The sequence below is a fragment of the Rhinatrema bivittatum genome, chromosome 8 (genome assembly GCF_901001135.1).
Source record: "Rhinatrema bivittatum chromosome 8, aRhiBiv1.1, whole genome shotgun sequence".
Taxonomy (NCBI): domain Eukaryota; kingdom Metazoa; phylum Chordata; class Amphibia; order Gymnophiona; family Rhinatrematidae; genus Rhinatrema; species Rhinatrema bivittatum.
In genome coordinates, this window is record NC_042622.1 from 80,751,956 (window position 1) to 80,764,002 (window position 12,047).

The 12,047-nt window shown below is 46.5% G+C and overlaps 1 protein-coding gene across 3 annotated transcripts in view; it reads left to right on the forward strand.

Annotated features, from left to right (window-relative positions):
- Positions 1-12,047, forward strand: part of KYAT1 (kynurenine aminotransferase 1) — a 71,381-nt gene that overhangs the window by 8,490 nt on the left and 50,844 nt on the right. The gene's annotated exons all lie outside the window — the stretch shown is intronic.

A 12,047-nucleotide genomic window follows, 5' to 3' on the forward strand; every position in this document is an offset into this window, starting at 1 on the left:
TAGTCAAACAGTGGAACTTCCTGCTTTTCCTAATTTGGATTCATCAGTGCTACACGCGAGGGAGCTTCATGTGTGGGATGTGAGGTGGGCGTTGTTGAAGTATCTCAAGGTGATTAATGTTAATCCGATTTCCGGAAACTTCTTTGTGCTATGGAATGGTCCCAGGAAGGGAATCAAAGTGTCAAAAGCTACTATTGTATGCTGGCTGAAGGTCGTGATTGGCTCAGCATATATTTATAGAGGTCATCCAGTACCAGAGGGTGTAAGGGCTCACTCGACTAGGGCGCAGGTAACCTCATGTGCCGTGTGTCAGCTTGTCTTGCCTCAAATCTGTAGAGCGGCGACTTGGAAATCTTTACACACTTTCACCAGATATTACCGTTTGAATGTCCAAGATCTGGACACCACGGGTTTTGGAGAGAGTATATTGCAAGTGGGGCTATCACATTCTTGTTCAAATTAGGGGAGCTTGGGTACATCTACTCCTGGGGGAATTCTGCGCACAAAAACTAAAAATTCTGCAAACTTTATATTGGTCAAAATAACACAATTTACATGACAATCTTTAAGTAATTACATTTTAAATTATTACAGAAAAAAGTTGTTACTTAAAGTTGCAGAATTTTAAATATTTTGAGCAGAATTTCCCTAGAAATTTACTTTAAGAGTGTCCCTTCCACTCGCTCTCCCTACTCCCCTGGCCAGTTTGCCCTCTCAGGCCCCAACTCCTCCACCTGCCAATATCTCTCCCCTTCATCTCTAGGCTCAATCCCTTCCACTCTATCGCCAGTCCCAGTGTTTGACCCTGTTCTCAGTACTGCCCCTCACACAGGCTCCCTCTGTCCCTCCCTCTCTCTAGTACACATACACACACCCTCATACAGGCTCCCTCACATACACACAATCCCTTTTTCATACACATGAGCTCCCAGTCTCTCACACACACACACTCCTTCACAATCTCCTCATATAGGCTCCCTCTCTGAAACCCACAAGCATCCCCCCCCAATCCCACTCTTACCAACCAAGCTGTCTCTCACCCTCCCCCACACCCCCTCTCCTCTCTCACATACACATTCTCTCTCAACGGCATCCCCTTCCCCTCATATAGGCTCCCTCTCTAAGAAAACCCACACTCAGGCATCCCCCCACCCACCCTCTCTTACCTCCCATGCTCTCTCTCACACTCTCCTGCTCTCTGTCATCCTCCCCTCTCTCACACACACATTCCTCTCTCACCGCATGCTGCGGGATATGCTCTGTTCGCTGTGAAGATGAAGGCCCGAGTGCGCCATTCGCGGCACACGGGGGTGTTCAGTTCGCGGCATGCCAGGGTCTCCTCTGCTATTTTCTGCCGTGCTGCGATGCCCCCACTCTCGCGATGACCGCTGTCCGTGCACTTCCGGTTTTGAATCCTCTTCCGGCGACGGTGGAAATCTGCGGGAAGGGCACCGAGGGAGGAAATCTGCGGGAAGGAGGAATTCTGCACAAATTCTGCATTCCGCAGTAGCGCAGAATTCCCCCAGGAGTTGGTACATCCCAGGAGTCTGGACTAATCTGAAGTATAAACAAGAAAGGAAACTTGGTTCTTACCTGTTAATTTTCGTTTCTGGAATACCTCAGGTCAGTCCAGAACCCTACCAATTCAGGAAAGCCCGCTTGTTATGGCAGTATGTACTGATGCAGAATGTCTGGTTAAATAAGGTTCTACTTAGTGTTGTTGGAATGAGTTTTCCATAGAGGCTGCACCTTCCTTCTGCTCATTGAGGGGAGGTAGAGGGGCTCAGTTATTGTTATAATTATTCTCATCTTGACTTGGGTGCAGGTCATATTGAGGGACTGCAGGTGGCACTCTAGGTTAAGCTTTTCTTCTCTGTCTCCATGTGCTGGCAGGGAGACAAAACCCAGAAGTCTGGATTGATCTGTGGTATTCCAGGAACGAAGATTAGCAGATAAGAACCAATTTTCCTTTATCCGTCTAAATAGCTTTTGAATATCTACCTCTTGGTTAATAATTATGGACTTTTCTTCTAGGAACTTGTCCAAACCCTTTTTAAACCCAGCTATGCTAGTTGTTTTGACCACATTCTCTTGACTACAAATTCCACATCTTAATTTTGCGTTGAGTGTAAAAATACTTTCTCCAGTGTGTCTTAAATCTGCTACCAGTGAAACTATCCTTTTCATATTTTCTTGAGAAAGCTCTTGTACTCTTTTTAAGTATATGAGCTTATGTAGGCCAAAGCTGTGCTCGGTACCATTTTTGCGAGCTGTGGGACACGAGTCAGCTGCAGACTTCCAAACTATATCCAAGTCTTTGTCAGCTGGTATATGGTTGCTTACATATGCAGGTGTGAGAACTTTTTTTGTTTTCAAAATGTCTTTATTGTGATAAGGCAAAGGACACAACCAAGAATAAATAAGCATAATCATATTGCAAACAATCCAAACCATCAATAATGCAAAAACTATCACTGTTTAGTATACAACTTTCCGATGCCTCATATCATTTTATTCAAAAACCTCCTCCCCATCCCTCTTCTCACTTCCTACCCTTCATCTTAACATCACATATTCTTGTCCACATACACACATACACTCCCTTTCAAACCCCATTACCCAAGTAACTTATATAGATATGGATATACCACCAGTTGGGTGTTTGCCCCCCACTCCAGGGAATATGCCATGCTAACATAAACTCTGTAGGAACGAGAACTTTTGTATAAAGATGAAAGTTTTATTTAAATGGGCATCATTCCATCCAGAAATTAAATCAAATAAATTATCTTTGAAGGATCAATTACTCTACCTGCTCTGCCCATGACAACCTCACCCCTCCACAGAAGGCTGAATCAGTACTGCAAACATGCTGTAACTTCCTTCAGATGTTTGAATTATCAAGAGTTTCATGTTTGTTTGACTGTGTGGCAGGTTGTATATTATATGGCAGCAGGCCACATATTAAGAGTTTAGGATCACTGATTCTATCTCTTTTGCAGAAACAGGTACTAGACCCTGGATTCCTCCCTCTCCACTCACTGTTGGAGAGTATGAGATGGAGGCTGATACTACTTGCTGCGGCAGTAAGGGACCAGGCTTTGGTTCCCCCTAAGCTTCTTCGTAATGTTGACACAGGCAGGACTCCAATTCAGGCTGCACGGCTCTTATGTGGCAGGCTGTGCAAAGAGAGTGACTTCTGGCCTTCTTGGGCGCCAGTGCCATTGTGTGTGCGTGCGTGTGTGCAGTTATAAACGCGGCTCTGAAGACGCTGGGTATTCCAAGCATGGACCCTATGGCAGAACCAAAGAAGAACCCCATCTTGGTGTCCATTCGTAAGGCCTCATGCTACTTTCCAATGATGGAAGCCATCCAGGAACTGATTGACCTGGAGTGGGATACCCCGGAGGCCAGCTTCAAAGGGGGTCGGGCATTGGAAGCCCTATACCCCCTAGAGCCAGCAACCAAGGAACGCCTGCATTTCCCGAAAGTGGACGCTATGGTCTGTGCAGTCTCAAAGCAAACGATTCCCGTTGAGGGAGGGGCTGCATTGAAGGAAACTCAGGACAGATGATTGGAATCCATCCTTAAGCAGGCCTTCGACGCAACAGCAATGACACTGCAGATTGCTTCATGCTGCGCACTGGTGGCACGTTCCTGCTTGCTCCTCTCGAGAGAGGCAAATAACTCAGGAACATATACCGGTGAGACGATGGAATCTGCAGCAGCCTTCCTGATGGACACAAGCTCAGATCTGCTACGCATCTCAACCAGGGGCGTTGCCTCGGTAGTCGCAGCCAGAAGACAACTATGGCTGCGGAATTGGTCTGCGGATGCGACATCTAAAGCAAATCTCACAAGAATGCCTTTTAAAGGATCTCTCTTATTCGGAAGCGAATTGGAGAAGTTAGCCAGAAAATGGGGTGAATCCCCAGTGCCTTGGCTACTGAAAGATAGGAGTAAAAGATTTCAGCGTCCCTCCCCCAGAAGAACCAAGGGCAGAGACTCGCAGCGCTTTAGACCCTGAAGGAACTCACAGTTCCAGGCACCTCGTCCCTCCGGAAGGTCCCAGCCCTTTCGGAACCATCAGACCAAGAGGGGAGCAGGCCCGGGGACAGGCTCCAGCCACAATGAGAATGGGCCAACCCATCCACAAGAAGAGGAGATAGGGGGTCGACTTGCCCTCTTCTACCAAAAATGGGTCGAGATAATGTTGGACAAATGGGTACTAAACATCATTTGAGAAGGTTACTCTCTGGAGTTCCACAGCATTCCTCAAGACAAATTTATGATGTCACCCTGCCACTCCCACACCAAGAGACTGGCAGTGGAAAACACTCTAACAAGCCTACTCAGCCTGAAGGCAATAACTCCGGTTCCCATGCCCCAATAAAATACGGGGTGCTATTCCATCTATTTTATCGTTCCCAAGAAGGAAGGATCTTTCCGGCCCTTCTTGGATCTCAAGAAAGTCAACCACATGGAAACTCTTCGCTCCGTAATAATGGCAGTACAACCGGGAGAGTTCTTAACCTCCCTGGACCTCTCAGAAGCCTGACTTCATATCCCAGTCCATCAGGATCACCAGCACTTCCTGCGCTTTGCTATACTGGGTCATCATTACCAGTTCCGAGCACTGCCCTTCGGCCTAGCAACTGCCCCCAGAACTTTCACCAAAATCATGGTGGTTGTGGCGGCAACACTGAAGAAGGAAGGGATCTTAGTACACCCTTACCTGGATGACTGGTTGATCAGGGAAAAGTCTTTGGAAGAGAGCCAGCAGGTGACCAGCAGAGTCAAGAGCCTACTGCAGGAGTTGGGTTGGGTCGTGAACACGGGCAAGAGCAGTCTGCAGCCCTCTCAATCTCTAGAGCACCTGGGAGCCTGTTTCGACACCAAACAGAACAAAGTCTTCCTCCCTCCCCCGAGGAGAAGGAAGCTGATGGAACAATTACGGCGATTTAATGACCAATGCATGCCCCAAGGTGTATGGGACTATCTTCACGTCCTCGGCCTCATGGCATCAACCCTGGAGGTCGTCCCTAGGGCAAGGGCCCATATGCGACCGCTCCAGCGCCCTTACTGTCACAATGGAACCCATTGTCCCAGGACTACCCAATTCGCCTCCAACTTCCAGCAGAGGTGCGTTCTCTGCTCCAGTGGTGGCTACAGGAAGATCACCTAAGCAGAGGAGTAAGCCTATCCCCACCGAACTGGACCTTGCTCACCACGGATGTGAGCCTATGAGGGTGGGGATCTCACTGTCAGGAACTGACAGCACAAGGAAAATGGAACAAGGAAGAGGCAGAATGGAACATAAACCGCTTGGAAGCTCGAGCAGTCAGACTAGCGTGCCTGCAATTCAGACTCCGAGGCAAAGCGATTCGAGTAATGTTGGACAATGTGACAACGGTTGCTTACATCAACTGCCAGGAAGGAACCAGGAGCCAGCAGGTGTCTCTGGAGATAGATCCTCTCATGGCATGGGCAGAGATAAACCTGCAAGGGATCTCTGCCTCTCACATTGCAGGAAAAGACATGTCCGTAGACTTCCTCACAGAGAGAGCCTGCACCCGGAAGAATGGACACTGTCGACCACAACCTTCCAACTGATAGTAAATTGCTGGGGCCTCCCAGCCATGGATCCACTGGCCACCCGTCTCAGTGCCCAAGTTCCCAGGTTCTTCAGCCGCAGACAAGAGCCACACTCCCAAGGGATTGACGCTCTCGTCCAGTCTTGGCTAGAGGAAGACTTACTCTATGCCTTCCCCCCCATGGCCGCTACTGGGCAAGGTCATTCACAAGATAGAAAATCACAGGGGATTAAGAACATGCCATGCTGGGTCAGACCAAGGGTCTATCAAGCCCAGCATCCTGTTTCCAACAGTGGCCAATCCAGGCCATAAGAACATGGCAAGTACCCAAAAACTAAGTCTATTATATGTTACTGATGCTAGTAATAGCAGTGGGTATTTTCTAAGTCAGCTTAATTAATAGCAGGTAATGGACTTCTCCTCCAAGAACTTATCCAATCGTTTTTTAAACACAGCTATACTAACTGCACTAACCACATCCTCTGGCAACAAATTCCAGAGTTTAATTGTGCGTTGAGTGAAAAAGAACTTTCTCCGATTAGTTTTAAATATGCCACATTCTAACTTCATGGAGTGCCCCCTAGTCTTTCTATTATCTGAAAGACTAAATAACCGATTCACATCTACCCATTCTAGACCTCTCATGATTTTAAACACCTCTATCATACCCCCCCTCAGCCGTCTCTTCTTGAAGCTGAAAAGTCCTAACCTCTTTAGTCTTTCCTCATAGGGGGAGCTGTTCCATTCTCCTTATCATTTTGGTCGCCAAACATTCTACTAGTGGCCCTGGATTGGCCAAGACTTAGTTTTTGGGTACTTGCCAGGTTCTTGTGGCCTGGATTGGCCACTGTTGGAAACAGGATGCTGGGCTTGATGGACCCTTGGTCTGACCCAGTATGACATTTTCTTATGTTCTTATGTGGTACGCAGGCATGCAAAGTCTCCTTGCGGGGAACCCTCTGTGTCTACCTCCACACAGGGACCTTCTCCGACACAGGGCCCAATTTTCCACGAAGACCCGGCTCAATTCTCTCTTACGGTCTGAACTCAAAGGCCGTGGTTGACACCTTGTTCCGAGCGTGCAAGTTCACCACATCCCTGTCTTACATACGCATCTGGAGAGTATTCGAAGCCTGGTGCGAGGACCGCAGGATATTCCCACAGACAGCCAAGATTCCCATGATTCTGGAGTTCTACAGGATGGTATGAAGAAGGGGTTGTCATTCAACTCCCTCAAAGTCCAAGTAGCTGCACTGTCCTGCTTCAGAGCCGAAGTGGACGGTATCCGGCTATCAACCCATCTGGATGTGACTTGCTTCCTGAAAGGTGTTAAACAACTCGGACCACCCCTAAAGTGGCCGGTGCCTCTATGGAATCTCAATCTAGTATTAGATTTCGTAGCTGGGGCTTCCTTCAGACCAACACGCGGTCTGTCACTATGCCTCTTAACGTTGAAGACGATATTCCTGGTGGCAATATGTTCAGCTCATCGCATCTCTGAACTACAGGCACTATCCTGTCGGGAATCATTCCTTAAGTTCACGCCTGGAACCATACAGCTGCGCACCGTCCCCTCCTTCCTACCGAAAGTGGTTTCTGAGTTTCACTTGAACCAAACCATCTCCGGATGAGCATAGGGACTCAAAAGACTCACGTCTTCTTCGACATCTAAATGTTAGCAGACTCCTAGTGCAGTACCTGGAAAGAACGGAACCGGTGCACAAAACGGATTGCTTGTTCATCCTTCACAGCGGGAAGAAACAAGGAGAAGCGGCCTCGCAAGCGACCATAGCCCGCTGAATCAAGGAAATAATCAAGGAAGCCTACATAGAGGCAGAAAAGCCCTTACCACTACATGTTAAGGCTCATTCTACGAGGGCATAGGCAGTTTCTTGGGCAGAAACCAAGCTGCTGTCGCCCGCCGAGATCTGTCGGATAGCAACGTGGTCCTCCATACACACCTTCTCCAGATTCTACCGCCTGGATGTTCAAGTCCGAGAAGATGCAGCCTTCGCAAGGACAGTACTAAGGGCCACGGGCAGCCACCCGCCCTGTCCATGAGTAGCTTTTGTACATCCCATTGGTCCTGAGTCCATCTGGCTACATGCTAGGAAATGGAGAAATTACTTTCCTGATAATTTTGTTTTCCTTAGTGTAGACAGATGGACTCAGCATCCCGCCCACAGCTGCCCCAGAAAAGGAGAACCTCGGATAGTAAACCTCAAGACTAAGCAAATACGGGTAAGCCGAGGCCTACCCCTAGTTCAAGACACCCACAGTTTGTCTGGTGTCTGTGTTAATTGGTTGAGTGCACTGGCGGTCTCCAGTTTGGAAATTAGTTGAAGCAGTTCAAGTTTTAATCAAGTTATTTAAGCAAAGATATATCTGCAATGGCTTTTCGAAGAGAATACTGAAGAGCTGAGGTTACTGCAGGGGTATATCTAGAGTGACGTCAGATTTGAAATCTGTCTTTGTCTCCCATCTGCTAGCAGAAGAGCACTATACCCATTTGTCCATCTGTCTTCACTAAGGAAAACAAAATTATCAGGTAATTTCTCCAATATTTTTAATAGAACAATGATTTTACAATTACAATGTGACTATCTAAATATTGCACATATATAACATTATTTCATAAAGTATAAAATATCTATTTGATTTGTCCTTCCATAATGAATTGTCAACATATGTGTTACTCCTATAGGTAATCTCAACCATATGACCAACTCGTTTAGTCAAAGCTTACATTCAACAATATATCCTAACATATTCAATGGTGTTGTACTTGATGAACCATTTGGTCTTTATCTGCCATCATTACTATGTTCACCCAAAATTTAACCAAGTTTTATCATCACTTCCATTGCAAAAATTGCTTATTTATTCAAGCATTTCTCCTTGAGTACACAAACTAACAAATAGTGACACCAAATGTTTGGATAAACATGCAATTTTTGCAATGGAAGTGATATAGGGGACAAAGCTTCATCCAATAGGTCCAAATATTTTTGCTCCTGAGTCCACACCTTTAGAATGTGTGCCAAGATAAGACTACCCCTGCAGTCACTTCGCCAAAGCAAAGATGCAGTCAGGAGAAATGGCAACATTTCCAGTTCTGACTGAGAGTGCTCCAAAAATACCCAAGGTGTATTTACATGACCAGCCCATGATTTCAAACACACTAGTCTTGCCACCCAATAATAAATTTTCAGGTTAGGTAGCGCCATTCCCCCTTACCTCTTGGGCATCCATAACTGCCGAAGACGAATTCATGCCTGTTTATCCTTCCAGATGATTTTAGCCATATGACTATGTAACTCGTCAAACATCTTTAACGGTATAGAGTATGGTATATGCTGAAATAAATACAATAATTTGGGTAACACGTTCACTTTCAACAAATTTATCCACCCTGCCCAAGAAATAGGGAGGCCTGCCCAGTCTTGTAATTTTTGCTTCAGAGGACTAAAGTTCCCAAATAGTTTTTATTGTACAGATCCCTAAAATCCCTAACAATATATATCCCTAAGTATTTTAAGCCCTCTGCAGCTATTCGAAACTGAGTAATACATTCAAGGATAGTAACTTTAGGCCCTAATGGAAAGACCTCCGACTTGTCCCAGTTAATTTTGTACCCTGATAAGACCCCGTAGGTCTGCAAAAACTCTCTCAAGGCTGGGCCAGAAAGGTTAGGAGAAGTCAAATATATAAGCACATCATCGGCATATAGTGAGATCTTGTGTTCGGTTTGCCTGATTTTAATGCCCCTGATTCCCATGTTAGACCAAATGGCCACTGCTAGAGATTCTATGGCCAAGTCAAATAGAAGCAGAGAAAGCAGACAGCCCTGCCAAGTACCAGGGGCAATATTAATAAAGGAAGAAGGCGAACCACTAATTAGTATACGAGCCCTAGGTTTTTCATACATAGCTTGAATCCATGCTAGAAAGCGGGCTGGTAGTCCAGCGTGCCGTAGAACCACAAATAAAAAAGGCCAGGATAGCCTATCAAAGGCTTTTTCGGCATCCAATGATACCACTAAACAGACAACCCCCTGCCTCTGGGCTAAATGCAATATATTAAATAATCTTCTGGTATTAAATGTTGATACCTAGCCCTTCACAAATCCCATTTGATCCTTGTGGACCAAGAGGGGGAGAACCCTTTTCAGTCTTAGTTGCAAGACCTTAGCAAGGATTTTTAGATCCGAGTTAAGGAGCGCAATAGATCTATAGAACCCACATTCTTCCCAGTCTTTGTCCTCCTTATAAATCAGAGAAATTGTGGCATCTGCCAAGATACCCAATCCTGCGCCTTGTTCTCCAGTCACATTGTACAGAGACACCAAAAAAGGAGCAACATCTGGTAAAAACATTTTATAAAAGTCAATGGGGTCTGGGCACTTCCCCGCCCACCCCCCAGGTAATGCTTTAATAGCCCCTTGTATTTCCAACAGGGAAATAGGAGCCGCCAACTGCTCCGTCTGTACCTCATCAATTCTTGGTAAAGCTAATGAGTCTGAAAAAGTGTGGATATGGTCAGCAGAGGCAGGAGTGGCGTTGGTGTACAAGTGAGAAAGAAACTGTACAAACAAGTCCGCAATCTCCTCCAGGTCTACTGTACTCCCGTCTAATTGGTCTTTTAGCTACCACCATATGTCATTTCTCAATTTTCTTTTTAACTGCCTTAGCTAAAAAGGTACCAGCTTTATCCTCATGCTGACAGAACTTAAGTTTAGTGTACCTAAGGGCCCTTTCAACCTTACTAGCCTCCAATGGCTTTAATTCTCATCTGCAGGCTTCCAATTGTTCATGTTGTGCCTCTAATAGCCCAATTCTAGCTGTAAGCTCATCTAGCTTCTTCTTATTTTCTTTCTTAAGAAAACTTGCATAACTAATCAACTTTCCCAATAAACAAGCTTTAAAAGTCTCTCAACTCAATAAAGGAGTATATTCCGCTTCCGGATTATGAACATTGAGATCAGAGATCACTTCCCCACCTTGTTGAGGGAAGTGAATTGTGGCCCAGCATAGTTGTAGTCATTTGCCAGTGAAAGGTCCGAGGCTTCAGTAAGCCCAAATTTAAAGAAACTGCCACTGGTGCGTTATCTGATAATGTAGAAGCTAAAATGTTACTATCTTGAACCTGTTACGGCCGTTGGTCTCAGACGGCTGCGACCGCTCTGCCTCACCACTCTCCACCTCCCTCGGGAAGATGGCTGCCTCCACTGCTGAATACCGAGCCCGTCGGCGTCCCCGAACCGGCATGGGGCGTTCCGGACGCCATGATTATTCCTGAGGCCTCTTAGGGTGCGCATGCCACTCACGTTCTTGTAGACGTCATGGCAGGAACCTCGGGGGCGGCCCCACCGCATGACATGAGTACCTCCGGGTACTTAAGCTTCCACTCCACTCCATTCCTACGAGTTAGCAAGGACTTCGGCTTTGCTACTCTGACCGCTTCTGAGCTGCTCGCTTGGATTCTACCTCGCTCTACCCTCCGGGGTTTACACTTGCTATCGAAGCTCTGGGTACCCGCTCCTCAGGGGCCCTTCGCTTCCATCCTCCCTCCGGGGTTGCTCTGCCTAACTTTCAAGACACCCGCTCCTCGGAGGCCTTGTCTGCTTCTTTTCAGATACCCTTTGGACGCTATAGGTACTCGCTCCTTGAGGGCCTATCCTGCTTGGGTAATCTACTCAGACCACGGACCTCTCCTGGCACCCTACTACCAAAGGAAGATCTTCACTGCTATCCTGTGAGTACCGTCTCGCTCCAAGCTCTCTCCAATTCCAGCCCTCCAGGTCCATGGGTTATCCTGCACCGCGGAACACTACCGGGCCTTTGCTACTACTGGATGAGAATCTTCATTCTATCTACCACAGAGATTGACGGAGCTTCAGCTGTGATTCCACAGGACTACAGCACTGCCCTATTGGAGGTTTCATCAACAGCTTCCTGCAGTGTAATAAAGCTTCCTTGCCTCCGTGTCCGCTTACTACTGTGTCTAGCCTATCGTGGTGGTTCCTCACGGGGCCCCTCCCTGTGGGAGGAGTCATCGCCACCTCAACCAAGAGTCCACTTATGCCACAAACCCAACAGAACCAGGGACACAAATTGTGGTGTACATAAGAAATAATCCAATCTACTGTACATTGGAATGTTGTTTTAATGGGAGAGTATCCCCTGAAGAAGACAACCGTGGGTCGTTGAAACCAGGGTCCTAGTAGGTATGTTTGGGAATGTTGGGTTTTTTAAATGAAGATGTGGGGTGATGTTTTATATAAACATTTCATTTAGATGTATTTGATTGTATAATAAATATATTCTTATAAATTTAAGGTACCATTTATTTATAGTATTAGAGATTCATGATGGTGCCATGATAATACCGTCACTTTAAAAAATATTGATGTAATACTGCCATGCCAGACCACTCCAATAGTTGCTGCTGATT